The sequence below is a fragment of the Poromitra crassiceps genome (genome assembly GCF_964638095.1).
Source record: "Poromitra crassiceps genome assembly, contig: HAP1_SCAFFOLD_69, whole genome shotgun sequence".
Taxonomy (NCBI): Eukaryota; Metazoa; Chordata; class Actinopteri; order Beryciformes; family Melamphaidae; genus Poromitra; species Poromitra crassiceps.
In genome coordinates, this window is record NW_028152254.1 from 362,684 (window position 1) to 382,021 (window position 19,338).

Sequence of the window (19,338 nt, forward strand, 5' to 3'; positions counted from 1 at the left end):
TAATGTTTAAGTCAATCCAATTGAGCAATTTTAATTACTTAATTGCTTCTGTAGAATAAGGTAAAGTAGAGTAAAGTCCCAACGATTGTCACACCTGAGTGTGTGAAATTAATACCTGCATATAGTATATAATAATACCTAATGAACCCTACAGGTGTTTGCTATTTGACGACTTAATGAAAGGGAGGCTCTATTGATTAAAAAGATAAATTATTGTGTGGCTTTTTGATAGAAGCATTAGTGTGGAAATTCTGGAAAACCAGAGAGGTGGAGTGTAAATGATAGATGTGATCATATTAAAGCAGGGGTTGTTATATGACAACAAATAGGGGGAAGCACATTTTCTTGGGAATGATAAAGTTAACCTCATCATTATATTAACTTTTTGATCACAGGTGATACAATATTATGTTTCTACATCACATTGATTACACAGGAAGTTACAGTGGATGATTAATTTGGGGCTTATATGCATTGTGAGAAAGTCAATGAGACCGAATGGAACATATGTATCTAGAGCTGCATTTTAAAGTATGCCAAAAGACAGAAATATTGTAAAGCTGAAAAGAAAAATGCTCCCCTCAGCTGTTTGAAGGTTTTGGGGTCTCCTCCCTCCCCGAATGATTATCTAATAGGGGAACTGGTCCCTCCCCTAAAGAAAAAGGCACAATGAAATCTTGATGTTAGTGATGCTGTTATTGGCAATGAATTGTAAACTTGAAAATATGGCTCTACTATCCGTATGGTTTGAAAGTTTTATTGCAATCAAAAATGACAAAAATAGATTATGGGGAAATTTGAGAAGTCTGCTGTGTATCTTACTATAGACGATATAGACTGACTGAAGATGACTTGTATTGTATTATAAGAAGATACTTTTAGATACACACACAGGTTACATATAGTACACTAGAACTAGTTTCTGAGTTATATTATAAAGATGGGCAGTTGTGGGGATTTTTTGAAGATCATAAATTCTGATCTTTGATTAGATTTTTGGGGCCTCCCATTACTGTTGTGGTTTTAGCAAATTGTTTCAGTATATATGATTTAAGGACTCAAGTGGGGGTTTATAGTTGATAGTGGTAATTTTGATACTGTTATTAAGGGGGGAGATAAATGTATTTTAGGAGGTAGGTTATCGAGAGGTGTGATCTCTTAAAAGTTGACATCTCAAGTAAATTGGGGTAGTATAGGGAAAAGTACAGAAGATAAAGTTGCTGCTGACTTATGTATCAAATGTTGACATGACAACAATAGGTAATGAGGTTTAGTGTTTGAACAACAAGAAATAAGCGAAGATGGCCTTTAGAAGGCTTTGCTAGTTATAGATTTAATGAGGGGATTATAAGGAGATTTGTGTATTCAGAAGCAGCTCCTCGGATATTGCTTATGTATGTTGCTTGGGGGATGGGTCTAGTGTAAAGTGGGCTGAATGAACGTTGTGGTGTGAACTTTTGTAGTTTGAAAATAAAAGGATCAGGTGGCTAGAGTCAGATATTAAAGTGTTATGGGGATTTCATTGTAAACTAATGATGTGGTTTAGTTAAGGAATATTACATAAGCTGATCTTTGATGTTGGATGAGAGGGATGAGTTTGGGGGGATTGCAGTATGATAAAACATAATGAGGAGGATTATTACATAGAGGTGTGAATGGCTGATTTGGTATGCTATAAGTTCCAGTATATTTGAGTTGATTTGAGTGTGATGTTTGAGATAGATAGGATTCTTACTGCATGAGTGATGGTTGAATGACTGATAGAGGATGATGTCATTGTTGATAACTGTGAATGCATTTAGTTGTGGGAGGATATAGATGAGTATGGTGTTCCTTAAGGATCTGAGTGGGTTGTTGGTGTATTATTTTGAGAGGTCTCAGATGGCTTCAGAGAGAATATGTTTGCCGGAGTTTAAGGTGAGACAATGGTAGTGATTACAGTATGATGATAATATCTTGGAGGATTATATAATATGATGGAGAAAGTTGAAAGAGCTTGTGGATTGGGGGTTTGATAAGTGTGATGGGGGAGTTAGTAGTGAGAAGCATTTTGATGAAGGCAATGGTATGTTGAAGAGATGGGAATGATGATTTTAAGATGTGTGATGTCATGGTTTATAGGGTGGTAATTAAAGAGGGTCAGATGAGATTGACTGTGTAGGATGGTTGGCGATAGATGGTTGATAGTATTCATATTGAGTATATGGAACATTAGGGTCCCTATCGTTGCATCAGCGCTGTTTCTAGGCCGAGCGCCTGGCGCAGCGCAAATCAGTGGGCGTGGACCAGCGCACTTGATATCGTCGTGCTGGCGCTACACGCAGCCTAAAGCATTACAACCACGCCTTTTAAGCGTAAAATTATGCACCGTCATGCTCATTGGATAACTGCAATAAACGAATCGCACGCTTGCCTTTTTAGCTCCAATTCCAGTGATCCCGCAAAACCAGACGAAAGCCAAACGCTCTGCCCCCCCCCCTCCCTTCATCCAGTCTGTCTGTCTGCATTATAGGCTATTATTCCATATTATTATGCTTCTCAAACCAATCTAACTGCAGTTTCAATACTGCAAGCATGTAAATACGCTACACTATAGCAAGATCAAAGTGAAAATAATGTTCTAAATGCATCAGCTAGACAAATATAGCCTATTAGATTGGTGAAAGTTTGTCCAGAAAGATATCATTTTCTCTCGCCTGCTGCAGGAAGGATGATGCACATAAATATAGCCTACATTATGTAAAGTCATTGCATAAATGTGTTTTTATTGTAAAACTAAATGTGGAGTAGGGCCAAGTTATTGGAGCGGACATCACAGTATAGCAGATGACAGTAGAAGCTTCCGAAGCGTGTTCCGCTGTCACTTATCTAAATCACGTTAAATCGACAAGGGATATTTATAGCCCCAGGAGGACATATATGTTTCACATAGGGTGGTGTATTCATTTCGATGTTTCATTTGGTCCAATATTGAAATGTGTACAATTGCAGGTTGTGTTACCATTACACATTAATTTAGATCAACCTTTTATATCTACTTCGCCTCATTTGGTTGCTATTTAGTAGCGAAATGGAGAAGCACAATGCATGCTGGGACAGGCCAGACAATTTACAACTTATTTTTCCTATATGGGAAGTGTGTTGTGCCTGTCTAAGCGAGGGAGTCAGAGAGAGAGAGAGAAGGGTGACAGAGAAGAGGCAGAAGAGCACTGGCGCACTGAATAGGCCTGGTTTCAGAGAGAGACAGAGAAGGGTGACAGGGGAGAGGCAGAAGTGCACTGGCGCACTGAATAGGCCTGGTTTTCAAAGGCGCAAAGCGCTAAATTTACGGCAGGTGCGAAGATATCAGTACGCCGAGATTTAAGGCCGACACGCCCACTTTGGCCCATTCTGGGACTGCGCCACGCCCATTCGGCCTAAAGCGCATTTGGCAGCGTAAAGCCATATTGATATCATCCCAAAACAGGCGCAAGGCACGTTTTTTTGCGTTTAAGGCCCGTTTTAGCGCCGAAGGCTTGTGGGAGAATAGGGCCCATGGTGTGCAAATGCAGAGAGTTATTTTGAGGCGTAGTACAAAAGAGTGTGTGTCTTATTATATAATAAGTGGAGTAAATGAGTGGGATTTTATTTGTGTGGTATCTTTTTCAGTGTGAATGAGTGGTGGTTTAAAGTTTGGGGAAAAATAATAAGAAAATAAATGAAAAATAGTGAAGAAAGCAGGTAATATGCAACAATGCAAACTGAGAGTTCTGAGTACATAATTAATGGTTCAATTTGTTTAAATAGGGGTTTTTGGGGCATTTTTATGACATTAGAGAAGGAACAAGGGGGGTATGAAAATGATAATACTAGAGTTGTTGTGATTGGTAAGTATGTACAAGCATCTAATGATGGTTATTTTTGAGGGCCCTGCGAAGGGGGAAAAATGGAATGAGGGAGCCGCATGGTGAACATGAATAACTATGAAGCATGTAGGGAAATTGAAGGTGTAACATGAGTGTTATATGTTTGAGTTGATGCATAGATTTAAGGGGTTTGACAACTTTTAAATTATAGATTAGCAGTACATTCTGTTAAAGGCTGTCATTGAGTGCACGCAATGGCTGCGTTTAATGTGAAGAGTATGCTATGATGAGAGATATGACACATCAATCGATTATTTGATGTAGTTATATAAAATTTGGGATACTCAATTATGATTTGGTTCATTGGTTGTCATTTATGTTATGAAGATTTGGTTCTTTTGAGCTGTGGGGTTTTGTGGTTGTGGGAGATGTTCTGTTTCAGTTTACAGGAGAACAATAGCCTGATAAGGATGAAAAACCAATGTTGATATCGGCAAACCATGAGGAGAGAGAAATAGACGGGAAGTCTACTGGAGGTGATGTGTTTTGATAACATTCTGATCACAAAAACATTAGGTTGCTTTGAGTGTTGGGTAAGTACAAGTATTAATCATTTTAGTGAGAGAGGGTAAGTTAATTATATATATAAATATCAAGTGGTGTTTGTATTGGATTTTGGTGGTGTTGTTTTGTGTGTGTGTGCTTCTTCTTTTTGTCCAATAGGAAATAGGTTATGGGATGTGATGATATGACGGCATAATGGAATGGAGATTTCCAAGGGAACCCTATGATCAGATGAGGAAGTAAATGGGTATTGTACGGTAAGATGTTATTCTAAAGGGAAGTTATGATAATGATTATAGATTAAATGGTTGAGGAATTACACCAGTGATAATGTGAAATATGAGGGGTTAAATATATAGTTGGAGTCCGAGTATGATTAAAATCTTTACAAAGAGAATATAGATATGTCAAATAGTCTGATGGTTAGCAGGACATTGAGAGCTTAGGTGTTGTTCTCCATTGATAGAGTGACTGCTTGTAGGAGAATACATTATGTCTGAGTCTAGTTTAGCAGGTGGTTAGGATGGTAGGATGTTGTTCCTGTAAAGTGTATTTCAGGGGTTTAATGGGATCAGAGAGAGTGAGTGTCTGGGGACGAGAGAGGTGGAAAAGGAGATGCATTCGGAGCCAGACTGGAAGCTGAGGAGATGGTTGGGTGCCATCCCAGAGAGGGCCATGCATGCATGCAGAGGGGAGCACTGCAGTCTATACGCTCCTGGGAAAGAGAAAGCAGAGCCAAGAGAGAGAGATGGAGTTCCCCCTGAAAGGCCAATGCACCAAAACACTACATACATAACAAAGAGACACGTGGACTGTAAACTATGCGGGCAGATGCCAGAAGAAGAATACATGCATATACATTCGTGATCCTTAAGACCGTAAGTATTCAAGAATCTATGGAAGACTACTTGCGCGGCATTCAGTTGTGAAGATGGAGCGAGTCCAGGTGGTTTGATATCCAAGAAGAAAATGGGAGAGCAATAAATATTTAAGATGCTTAGAATGATAGAGTGTCTGTTGACAGTTGTGTGGATTATGTGTTAACATATTTCTTCCTCAGCAGCGTGGATAATGGGGTATTATTAGATATGAGATGAGTTAAAACGGGGGTGTCTAATAAAAATGAGAAAATGTATTATTCTTGATTGTTGATATGGTTTTATCTGTATTCTTGATTATATTGATGTTTGTGTGTTTGTTCTGGATAGACTGAGTTAATGGAAGCTTAGAGTTTTGATTGATGTATGTATCTGTCTTTTGATTTTCATGATGATAAAGAAATGTTAGAGAATGATTGGTAATAGGAAATGATAAAGATGTTAGTAGCTATTAGATAGTAATTAGGTTATATGTGTAACTAGGATCATGTTTTAATGTCTTAGAGAAGTGGAGATTTTCTCTGACAGAGATTAACTTATGGTGCATGCTTGAAAGAGAATATATATATAAATTAGTAACAGAATGGATAAGCGATACTATAAATTGATTGGAAAATGATAGGTGTTAGATTACTCGATGATTTCATATGTTTGATGTTGTTATAAATGTCTATTCTCATGATAATGATTTAGTATATATGTAAATTGGTTATCTTATGAGATAGAGAGTGTTTAGGACAATAATGGAATGTTTTCTGATGTTGTATTTCTGTGTTTTGAATAACTTCAATTTGCCTTAGTTGCTACACAAGAAGGGAGATTTTCTCTAATAGATATAGGCTTGTAAAAGTAATGATATAGGTTAATTTGAATTGAATTGGCAATAATCTGGATGGTAAGTAAATAAGAAAATGTTGATTATAATTGGACTTATTTTTGAAGGTCTCAGAACTAGTCAAATGGTAAAATTCTGGCGTAATATAGAGAGTTTAATGCATGTGAAATGGCAACTAATTGGCTGTGAAGTTGCTTTAATAAGCGTGAATCTTATCTGGTGTTTTTGCACTTTTTCTAGAAGGAGTGATATTTGTCCAGATTGAAGATCATGACCCACTACCATTGGAGGAGATTTTATGTATCCATAATATCCTGCAGCAGTGCATTCTTGGCAAAGAGAAAATAACTGATGAAGTCATGGTTGGAGGTGGAGTGTGAGATGACCAAAAAGTGTTTCTCTTTGCGGAGCATGTGAAGTGCAGAGAGGAAATGTCTAACCTTCCTAGTGGGTTATTTGAACAAAAATGAGCTAAGAGTTAAAAGAAAAACAAACTAGTTTTATCTTACCTTAAGTAATCCCTCTGAGTGGGAATTAAAGTAAGATCCGCACCAAGGATCATTAATAAATAGGAAACTGGGAATTGTTTGAGTGGAAACAGCAGGTATAAGGATGAGAGGAGAGGGATCCAAATAGAATTAGAATTGGAAGTTAATTGGCTATCAGATAGACTAGTATTAGACATAACTTAATGAGTTAAGAATTTGGCTTTTTGTGGTAATGTAGTTGATGTACATTACCAAGGGGGGCTGTGTGGTATCTGGCCTGCCACCACCCCTACTACACTGTCTTATAATTGTCCTTTATTCTTAAATATTAAGTTATGGTGTACAGAGAAGAGACAAAGGGAGACTAGTTATTAGCTTAACTAACTAGGAGCAGCTGGGGACAGAGATAGACATTCCGGCTCTTTGAAGCATGAGAAAGAGGTAATAAAGTTGATAGCCTCAGGAGGGACACACAGAGAGACACAGGATTTAACAGAGGGGGTTGATTAGTATCTAGGGTGTGACTAGGAGATTTACACACAAAAGTACAGTTTAGGGGGCAGATAGGATGAACGCACATACTCGAATGCACTCAAACAGTGACAGGCCAGCATTCTGTTGTGATACTGAGGGGAGATGACCCTTCAGGCCGTCGTAAAAAGAGATAACACCATTTGGTTGGGTTAAGAAAAGCAGGAAAGCAGGAAGCCCTTTCAAAGATGAGAGAAACAGCTGTCAGGTGGGGGTTTGATTGACAGGTGACACACTGCAGCTGTTCTTCAGATAGCACATACACATATAGGAAAGAGAGCTGATTGGATGAGATAGTGGGGTATGACAGGATGACAGTAGGAGGTGGCTCAACCTAGGAAGTTTTTAAATACAGTGGACACAGGGTTAGAGGTCAGAGAACAGACTCAAGACCATCTCTCCATGGATTCAGCCATGCCAAAATACCACAACTTGTTCTGCAAATAAAAAGACTCTTCAAATAGACTTCATCATGTTATCCATTGTTTTCTGTGGTTCATCTCTCCTCCTCCCACTGTACTTAAAATATGACACTAGTGTTAATTCACTGTTCATCTGCAGCTTCTCAGGATGCAGTGTCTTGTGCCCACCACTAACCTGTCTCTGATCATTTCATTCTGCAGTGGGCCATAACTACAGTTTTCTGCTAGTTTATAAACTGCAGAGATGAACGATTCAGCGGATTCCCCTGTCTCTTGGCATCTTTTATTGAAGCGAGCCCTTTCATAGATGACATTATATTTGCAGATGAAATATTTATCAAAGGCTTCCTTTACTGCCTTGTATTTCTTCTGATCTGCCTCACTTAAGCCCAGCGTGCCTAACATATCATCAGCTTTATCACCCATAGTGTAGACCAGTGGTTCCCAACCTACGGTACGCGTACCGTAGGTGGTACTTGCGCCCCCTGCTGGTGGTACTTGGAAGGCTCTGTGAAAAAAATAATAATAATAATAATAATAATAATAATAATTTTTGTGCAAAATCCATGGTGGTCATTAGTAGTAGTTTTCAAACATGTGAAAGTGAAATAATAATAATAATGAATATTATTGGCAGTGTTTCTCAAGGTAGGTGGTACTTGCGCCCCCCCCCTGCTGGTGGTACTTGATCCCTGGAATCCCAATGTTTAAATTATTAAATAAACCCAACTTTAAAATCAATTGTAAAACATGTTTATCTATCAAAATAATACTACGAATGAAAATAAACTTGTGATCATTGAAATCGAGGTTTATTTTGTTGTCTTGGGATTTAGAAACAAATATTTGTTTCTGACGGACACTATACCTGTTGCGCACTGTAACTGCCCGCCCCGCATGGTTACACAAGTGGTGAACAAAGACGAGGAGGGATGCTAAAGTGGATCAAAACGGGAGGGAATCGTAAAAGAGCTGTAGTAGAGGAGCACAAGGAGGTGAAGACAGCAGTCAACCCAGCACAAGTGCAGCTGCTGCAGGTTGCACAACAGCAGACACAACGCCTCCCAGAGCTAACGTAATTAGCGTTAGCAGCGCTAACGTATGGTATATGGTGGTACTTGGAGAGCCAACTACTTTCTCAGGTGGTACTTGGTGTAAAAAGGTTGGGAACCACTGGTGTAGACTAATGAGTTTACTTGATATTCTTCATCCTTAGTGTGCAATCCGGCTCCGATCCGGAATCTTTCAAACCGGCGAATCCAGTTGGTCCAGTTAGCAAACTCTGAAAAGTCGAAGTTTTCAGGTGGGCTTATTGAGAACAGGGAATCCATCTTCTCTCTTTTTATTTATTTATTTATTATTTTTCTTCTTGAAAGCAAACTCCACTGCGTTGTCTCGTAACGTCACGTTAAGACACTCATCTGGCCGTCTGGCTAACTAGCTTGTTGCTCTGCTGGCTAACGTTAGCGTAGCTTAGCTCCGACCGGGACTCACGTTACTCTGCACGTTGCGGTTATTTATTTATTTATTTTCGCCCGACATCTTCCGGACCTCCGACGTTGTCTGAGACGAGATTCGTAGGTTCTGACACCATGTAACATGTCATATTCAGGCGTTATGTAGTTATCCAGACGGGAGACGTGTATAGTCTTATTGCAAGCTTTATTGACACTCGACTAGTTCCAATACTTCCGGTCCGTTCTCTATATGTTCCCCACATACACCCGTACATACCATACGTTCCTACACATATACCATCACTACAGATATCAAAACCTCAGGGGCACCACCACGTTGATAAGTAATTTGTTGAATTACCACTGCCGTAGGTCAGAGTGAAATCAGAATCAGTTCTAAGGAAGGGAGATCTTTAATCGACTGATATCATTATAACAAGCAATGAACACGTGTTTTAACTTCAAAACATAATGCGTTTATTGAATCCACCAAATAGTAAAATCACAGTATTATGCATAACACCTTGTTCGATTGAGAGAGGTAAGAAAGGAGGAGAAATGTGAAAGAAAGGAAATAAGGTATTCGCTGATAAAAGCAACAGCAGGTCAAGTGATTCAAAGAAAGCCTAGTTTGAGCCTAAGCCTAACCTAACTAAATGAATATTCTAATTCAATAGATGAGTATCCTAAGTCAATCTATATCTTTACAGCACTCTCAAAATAAGCAGAAAGACTTGTGGTGACTTTGCCTGACGTGGGGAGGCTGAACAAGTCGGCTGACTTCTCTCTCTGGCCTGGGACAGACTGTTTCTCCACCAAACCCAGGGTTGTCATGGCGACGACAGGCAGCGTGTCTGCTCTTGGACGGGCAGGCGAGAGTTCGCAAAGGCCGGCTGGTTGTTGGTTCAATTGTCTTTAATGATCCTCTCGGTTAGAGGATATCATCCCGTTGAAAAAGGGGATCGCCTCTGGTAATGGCGATATTTGGTTCGATGAGAGAGAGAGACTTCTCTTTATCTTCCCTCTTAGAAAACTATGGTCTTGAACTGAAAAACCATCCTTAAGAGTCAGCGTGCATATTTGTGGGAAGACGGCCGGCTCAGTACAGCGGTCTGAAGCAGCGGTCCATTCCTCGATAGGGCCACGTGCTAATTGTAGGTTGACCACCTGCCCCTCTGTTGGGCAAATTAAATGAGACAATCACCTTTTGGTTTGGTGAAAGCTGCAATGGCCTTCAAGAGCATGCTGTCTCTTGAGGCCCAGAAATCAATGGACTACATATTGAGTCCAAAGGGGCTCTGCCTGTTCTAAAAAGTCCTTGTTGTTGCCCCCAAAGTTCTTTGTCGCCTGCCCAAATCTGTTAGAGAGCCGCCAGCCTCAGTTTTTACTTCCTCCTGTCAGGAGCAAGGGGCAGGGAACGCCCCTTGCAACATGGCCCTGCCTTTTATTGCAGTGATGTAAGGGTTTAGTTTCTAGAACTCAACTAAACTATGTAATTCTGGTACAAGTTTATTTTACTTCTTGACATCACTCTTGGTGTGAGAAAGACAAAATATAGATGGAAAAGAGAGAGGTAAATAGACAGATAACTAGATAGATAGATAGCTATAGACATTGGTCTTTGGTAGCCTACACCAGAGCCATAGCTGAGAGATTTATGATCGGCTTGTCACAGGGAAAGAGGGAAAGAGGTCTGTCTATTTCCTTTAAAACTTATCACATGCTTAAAACATCTCATCAAATGACTTCATGGCCATGACACTTTCATAATTACACATTATTCTGAATATTTTGAAATCAAACATGTGTGGTGTATCTTTATATTTAAAGGAGAATTTCGTTTTTTTTTAACCTGGACCCCTCTCCTGGCAATAATTATGATTTGGCCACTCACCCAGCGATCTCCGCTGCATTTCTGGCCGTCCTAACATTGTTTTGAGATCAATAGCGTCCAAGTAAATCGCCACATATCGTCATAATCTGATCCCTCAACATCCACCAGAGTGATATTTTCCCGCAGGCTGTTTCCTGGTCTCTCCCAGGGATCAAATTACCTCAAACGTGATCTCGGTCACCAAGTCTCGTCAAGTCTCGTCAAGTCCTGCGATACTTTCCTGCCAGCTGGCCACCTGGAATCACTGCTCCAGAGCTCAGAATTGCTCGCGCGTTTGGCCAGGATACAAACAGAAGACTAGCTCCCTGAAAGATTTTGTGAAATATGGCTGAATATACCCTGAGGCCAGATGTTGGAGGTCTGGATGTCCCTGGGGATGATGATCCATCGGGCCAAACACCACAGTGCCTGACTACTGATGAAGATTTTCCGTCGCTGATAAACAGGGCTGTCCTCGAGGCTTTTTTCCATGTCCCGAAAAAAAACTGGAAGACCCAGCCAAGACCCGCAGGACCAAACGGACAACTTTCCATTGTGTAAGTTCAAATTATCTATTTACAACCATGAGATTTATTTATCCTCTAATTTCTGATTGATCAATACATCGCCATTCTAAACTGTTTATTCTTGTATAGTCTTCTAATCAAGTTTGTCCTTTGTTCTCCTCTATCGATTCGCAGTAGCCTACAAATGATGTATTTACATGCATGATATTTATTTCTCCTCTAATTTCAGATTGATCTCTAAATCAACATTATAAACTGTTTATTCTGTTTGTCTCTTCTAATCAAGGTTTTACTTTATTCTTTTATCTTTTGTTTCTCCTAAAGGCAGTGCAGACTTGTTGCCTACCGCGTTGTGCTCGAGTTAGCACTGAAAGCACATCAGCTCGGTGTTCAGCTTGATGTTCCCTCAAACGTATCCTACAAGTGACTCAATAACTGCAATTTGGAATGGACTATGATTACAACCCACTATACACATCAGGATAACTGGATGCATCCCATTCAATCTGGATATTCCCAACTGATTGAGTTGTTTCTATTCTATTATACATCTAGCCTGACAGAGGAGTTCAAGTGTACTAAGGTTAGACTGGAAATGACTCTGACTCAGTCAAAGGATCCAGTGGTTAGGAGTGTAGCGCCCACAGTTAAAACAGGGAGGAAGTGGAACCCAAAGGAGGCAGTACAGCAAGCACAGTCAGCTCTTAGACACAGGGATATCATAGGTCAGGTGCAGAATGGGCGTGGAGGCTTAGGGTTGTGCATAGGGAAACCTGTGTGGAACAAGGCATCAGTAATAGAAAAGAGGAAGATGGTAGTTGAAGAAGTACATAGGCAAGAGGAGGCAGTAAGATGTACTAAGGCAGTGTCGCAGGCAAAGCAAGGACAGTGGGTGAACTGGGAGAGTGTAGAGAAGAGAAAGTTGAAGTGGAGAGAGTTGTGGAGCATGGAGGCCAGCAGAATTAGATTTATTCTAGGGGCTACTTATGATGTGCTGCCATCTCCCCAGAACTTAAATCAGTGGTTGGGCGAGGATGGTGCCTGCCCATTGTGTTCTAGTGTATGTACATTGAGGCATATACTGTCAGGGTGTAAGGTCAGTCTCTCCCAGGGGCGATACACCTGGCGTCACAACCAGGTGTTGAAATGTTTGGCAGCTGCAGTTGAGGAAAAGCGGCTAGAAGTAAATTCTCTAGTTGCTAGCAAAGAGACTAGACAGATCAAATTTGTACGTGAGGGAGAAAAGATTAGACCAATTAAGGTCAGGCACAAGTTAGGGCAGCTAAGTGTAGGTGGAGCCTGGGAAATGAGGGTTGACTTGAATGAACAGCTAGTCATCCCAGCATATATAGTTAGCACCCGGCTACGTCCGGACTTGTTACTGTGGTCTGAGGTAGAGAAGAAAGTTTATTTTATCGAACTCACAGTCCCGTGGGAAGATCGAGTTGAGGAGGCTTATGAGCGCAAGAAAGGACCATTAAAACGATTTCCTCTGGTGTGATATTTGTTCCCCACTCACTGTGTCATCAATACTGCATCACATACATGCAAATAAATCCAGGCAGAGTCCAGGTGTAACATCAATGATTGTATTGTATAATGTTTTTCTGGCAGGGGGTTACAGAGCAGGCCGACAGGACAAATAGGCTACATATTGATGTTGCTTTGACTGATGGTTAACATGTTTGTTTACAAGAACGCATGACAATCAGATCAAACAAAGGGATTTGAGGGGCCGCGCAAACACAGCAGCCGCCTCCTCCTCTCCATTCAGGGTGTGTTACGCGCGCCCCCGCGTATCCAAGCACCTTATGACACCTGGATTGCGCGGGTGCACATTGGAGAGCCGCGGGAGAAGGGCAATCAGCGCTGACGCGCATTGGATTGCCGCGGAGAAAGCAGACTGAATGGATGAATTCTTCACAATTCCATTACTCCATTGAACTGACCTTTCACCAGAGGTTCGCCGCTGGGCCCGCACAGTGGTTTTGTTGCTCTGGTGAGAGGGCCATGCTGTTCTTCTGAGTAGGCGGCCACCGGGATTACAGTTGCGTCCGCCCCTGTATCCAACTTGAAGGTTATTTTGTGGCCATTCACTCTCTGTGTCTTTTTCCTCCAAGAGTTAGACTCATCTCCTGTGGACACCGCTCCCAGGAAAAGAGCTTTGTCGTCATCCTCTTCCTGTTCGAGTACAGCTCCTACTCTGCCTGATCGACAAACAGCAGCAAAATGTCCTTTCTTTCAACATTTTCTGCACTCTGCTTCCCATGCAGCACAGTTGTTCAGGGAGTGTCCCGCTGTTTTTCCACATCATCCACATCTTTTCTGTTCTTTTTGGGAATCCTTTTGACCTTTGCCGTAGGCTGTTTTTCCTGTCTGGTTTTCCTTTCTGACCTTTTTCTTGAATTTGAGTGAATCCACATTTGCCTCTTTCTAGTCTGTAGTATTTGTCTCGCGCACCATGGGTTGCTGTTTCTTAATTTCCTCATGTTGGCTTATCATTAACATTGCTTTTTCTAGTGTGGTATCTGGCCTGCCACCACCCCTACTACACTGTCTTATAATTGTCCTTTATTCTTAAATATTAAGTTATGGTGTACAGAGAAGAGACAAAGGGAGACTAGTTATTAGCTTAACTAACTAGGAGCAGCTGGGGACAGAGATAGACATTCCGGCTCTTTGAAGCATGAGAAAGAGGTAATAAAGTTGATAGCCTCAGGAGGGACACACAGAGAGACACAGGATTTAACAGAGGGGGTTGATTAGTATCTAGGGTGTGACTAGGAGATTTACACACAAAAGTACAGTTTAGGGGGCAGAGAGGATGAACGCACATACTCGCACTCAAACAGTGACAGGCCAGCATTCTGTTGTGATACTGAGGGGAGATGACCCTTCAGGCCGTCGTAAAAAGAGATAACACCATTTGGTTGGGTTAAGAAAAGCAGGAAAGCAGGAAGCCCTTTCAAAGATGAGAGAAACAGCTGCCAGGTAAGGGTTTGATTGACAGGTGACACACTGCAGCTGTTCTTCAGATAGCCCATACACATATAGGAAAGGGAGCTGATTGGATGAGAGAGTGGGGTATGACAGGATGACAGTAGGAGGTGGCTCAACCTAGGAAGTTTTTAAATACAGTGGACACAGGGTTAGAGGTCAGAGAACAGACTTAAGACCATCTCTCTATGGATTCAGCCATGCCAAAATACCACAACTTGTTCTGCAAATAAAAATACTCTTCAAATAGACTTCATCATGTTATCCATTGTTTTCTGTGGTTCATCTCTCCTCCTCCCACTGTACTTAAAATATGACAAAGTGGCGAGCCAAGCCGGAGATGGTTAATCGGCGGTCTGGATGGAGCAACTACATGGCAGGTGAGTAGGCCTGTCTCTAAAATATTGGGATGCGCTGTGCGTTTGCTCCGTTTCGCCGACCAGCATGAACGCTAGTAGGGAGAGAGGAGTGGAGATTAAATTAAATTTAAATTTAAATAGCCTAAATAATAATGCAATGATTTTAGAATAGTAGAAATGTTTGTTAGTGTTTAGGGAGAATAAGAGATACTTTGCAGGGGTTAACTGGCACACAGAGTCTGATCTGATAAGAAGGCAGATAGATACTGTGAATGAAGACAGATAGACTTGGAATCACACAATGAAAACAACACTCTGAACATCGTTTTTAGAACGAAGTCAGTGTGGGAGTGATTCAGATTGTGCAATAACTGCTTTGATTAAGTTTTGCTCTAATAGAATGGGGATTAGATAAAAAGAAACGTATGCAGTTTTGGATAAGTTAATGAATAATAAGGTGTAGAGTTGCTCCGATCGATCGGCACTTGATCGGAATCGGCCGGTTTGGCCTTTTTCGGCTTTGATCAGATTTATCAAAAGTGCCGATCAAACAAGGCCGATCAGAATGACACAAAATCTGCAAGAACTACTACCAGAGACGTTTCAATATAGAGATAGTGCACTCCCAGGCTGCCAAGTAGTATTCTTCCGGCATCCTAAAGGGCAGCTTGTGATTGGCTGTCTCTCCGTGTCATGAAGCTTCATTGGCTCCCAAGTTTCCTTAGGGGGCGTGGTGGTAGTGGCGAAAAAGTGTTTGGAAGTTGCACTCTCTCTATAGCGAAAGCAGCTTGGGCGAGAACAAACAGCACAGCAGCTAACATGGCGTCGCCTGTCTGGCAATTTTACAACTTGTTGGAGAAGGACAACAAATTTGCCGTTTGCATTGTGTGCTCAAAGGAGATACCGCGTGGAGGAACGCAGCAGAAGAGTTTCAACACTACGAACCTCATAAGACATTTGAAGGTTTCCCACATCAAGGAATTTGAGGAGTTTACAAAGTTAGCGAGCGCTAAGGCAGCGAAAGAGTGTGCAGCAACCCAAACGCGACTCACTCAGCTAACTGTAACAGAGACATTGAAACGACAGCAACCCTACAGCAACGACAGCAAGAAACGAAAAGAAATAAATGCAAAGCTAATGGAATTCATATGTCTTGATCAGCAGCCGCTGTCTGTTGTAGAAGACCTCAGGTTCAAACACCTCATGTCCTGCTTGGATCCACGTTACACGCTGCCAGGACGTAAATATTTAACTGATGTTTGCCTGACGGAATTATACCAAATTGTGTACAAGCACATCGAGAGCCTTATGAAAGACAACACCACGTCAATCAGCTTCACGACTGACATTTGGAGTTTGAGTGTCTGTCCTATGTCCATGCTGAGCCTAACTGCACAGTTTATTGATGAAAAGTTCGACCTGAACAAAGTTGTACTTCACTCACAAGAGTTTTCTGGGTCACACACCGCGGAGGCTATCGCTGCAGCTTTCACAGACATGTTCCAAGCTGTGTTGGTGCACATGTGTACATAGTATTATATTTTTTGTTTTATAAGACTGTATTTATTTTTCCACAGGAAAGCTACAGTATACAGTATACTCTGTAAGTTGTCTCTAAGAGAGTGTCTCTAGAGAGAGTTGCATGTTGCCTTAGCCTGCAATAAAACGGTTGTCAATTCATGATACTTTCTCATCTCCTAATTTTAATACTTAATATACAATGTTGATGTTGTTAAGAATAATTAAATATATGAATAATGCGACACAATAAATAGAAGGCTTGAATTGATGGATTTGACGCGGTGATCGGTGATCGGCCATATCGGGATCGGCAGATACTGCTTCCAGTGATCGGTGATCGGCCTCAAAAAAGCTGATCGGAGCATCTCTAATAAGGTGGTGAGGAGTTAAGATATAGCCTAAATTAAGAGTGTGTTCATGAAGAACAGGAGGGAGCTAAGACATACGGTTTAAATGTGTCTAATGTGAAGAACAATTCATATGTTTGACACCGCTCTCCAGGCCTGTAGTCGAATATATGGATTGGTACTGCTTATAAGCATGGTCTGATCAATTATGACTATATAAGTGGTACGTTGTCAGTTGCCTAGGAGATAATTAAATGTGTTGTGTGTAGTGTTTTGGCAAGGTAGCTGAGAAATAGATTTAATAGATTGATTGAGTGGGATCACACAAACTGTTTGGCAAAATATGTGTGCAGTTTTGGAAGATTAAAATGGAAAAAGGAGTGTCTTCACTCAAAAAAAAAAGTAGAAAAAGAAGTCGCACGGGAAATAGATCTTGGGCCCAAAGCAAATAGTCAGAGTTTAAGAGATATGGAAATAAGAGATGAGATTTTAGAGATATTCAAACGCGTGTTTATTAATGGGAATTGCTATTGTTTAGGCTGTGCTATGTGCTATGTGTTATGTGCTATGTGTTATGAATGATTGATTGAGTAGGTGTGTCTTGATCTGGCCAGATTGTTCGTGTGACTGTGTGTGTGTGTGTGTGGAACGAATGAAAGCAATGTTTAAAGTGGGTTTAATATTATAATGTCAGCGCGATCAGATCAGATTAGGGGCTCTATTCTCCCACAGGCCATCGGCGCTATTACGGGCCTTAACCGCAAAAAAACGTGCCTTGCGCCTGTTTCGGCAAGATAGCAATAGGCTTTAGGCTGCCAAATGCGCTTTAGGCCGAATGGGCGTGGCGCAGTCCCAAAGTGGGCGTGTCGGCGCTAAATACCAGCCTAGTGATATCTTGGGACCTGGCGTACATTTAGCGCTTTGCGCTTTTGAAAAGCAGGCCTATTCTGTGCCTTCACTGCCTCTTCTCTGTCACCCTTCTCTCTCTCTCTCTCTGAGTTCCCAGCATGCATTGTGTTTCTCCATTTCGCTACTAAATAGCAACCAAATGAGCCAAAATAGATATAAAAGGTAGTTCTAAATTAATGTGTAATGGTAACACAGCCTGCCATTGTCAACATTTCAATATTGGACCAAATAAAACATCGAAATGAAAACACCACCCTATGTGAAACATATATGTCCTCCTGGGCCTATATATACCCCTTGTCGAGTTAACGTGATTTAGAGAAGTAACAGCGGAACGCGCTTCGGAACGCGCTTCTAATGGCATCTGCTATACTGTGATGTCCCTCCAATAACTTGGCCCTATTTCACATTTAGTTTTACAATAAAAACACATTTATGCAATGACTTGACATAATGTAGGCTATATTTATGTGCATCATCCTTCCTGCAGCAGGCAAGAGAAAATGATATCTTTCTGGACAAACTTTCACCAATCTAATAGGCTATATTTTTCTAGCTGATGCATAGAACATTATTTTCACTTTGATATTGCTATAGTGTAGCGTATTTACATGCTTGCAGTATTTAAACTGCAGTTAGATTGGTTTGAGAAGCATCATAATATGGAATAATAGCCGATATATGGAGACAGACGGGATGAAGGGAGGTGGGGGGGGGGGGGGGGGATCAGAGGCTTGGGTTTCGTCTGGTTTTGCGGGACCAGTGGAATTGGAGCTAAAAAGGCAAGCGTGCCATTCGTTTATTGCACTTATCCAATGAGCATGACAGTGCATAATTTTACGCCTAAAAGGCGTGGTTGTAATGCTTTGGGCTGCATCTAGCGCCAGCACGACGATATCAAGTGCGCCTGTCCACGCCCACTGCTTTGATCTGCGCCTGCCGCTCGGCCTAGAAACTGCGCCGATGCAACGATAGGGCCCTAGATACTTTGATTGCCACGCAACCAGATTGAGGGCGATGGCGGAGAGTGGTTGAATAAGATGATAGATAAATAGGAAAATGGTCTCAACAGTGGCTAAATAAACTAGATTGTTAGTCTAATGCGTACAATAAAAGGTTGCCCCATGACTATATTATGGGGTATTCATGTAATGTAAGTATATTTTAATAGGACTGATTTGAGAAACTGAAGGGGATCCAGTTTGCGAGATGCTAAGCCGGCTAGCTAATTTTAGCATGTAGCGACAACTTCGTTACATAGTGGTCAAAATAATAACTAATTAAATTATATTTTTAGTCTAATGGGTAGAGTAGTAGTTTGCGATATCATCACATCAAAGAGGACCGTTAAGATAGAGATAATAGTACATTTGAATATGAATTAAATTTTAGTTTAGCGAGCGGATGGAGTGCATCATTCTCAGAGGCTCCATGTGGAAATGATAGCTGGTGATTTCTGTTCCACCTGAGGAAAACTGAGTTACGGGTGTGTTCAATAGGTAAAGAAAATATAGTATGTTATCAGTAAATAGAGGTTATAATGTTGCTATTTGATTAGCGTGTATTTCCTTTGAGATTTTCAAAATAAGTGGAGTATAAGTTTAGCGGGGGATCTTGCTAGAATATATGAATAAATGGGTTTTATAATTTGTGGTGACCGGATTGATAGGAAAATAATATAGGCCGGCCCCCTTAGGAGAAGCTATGCTGGGTTATGTGAGATAAGGAATGATGAACTATTATAGGCCTATGGGAGAATAGAGGCTATATATATATATATATTTA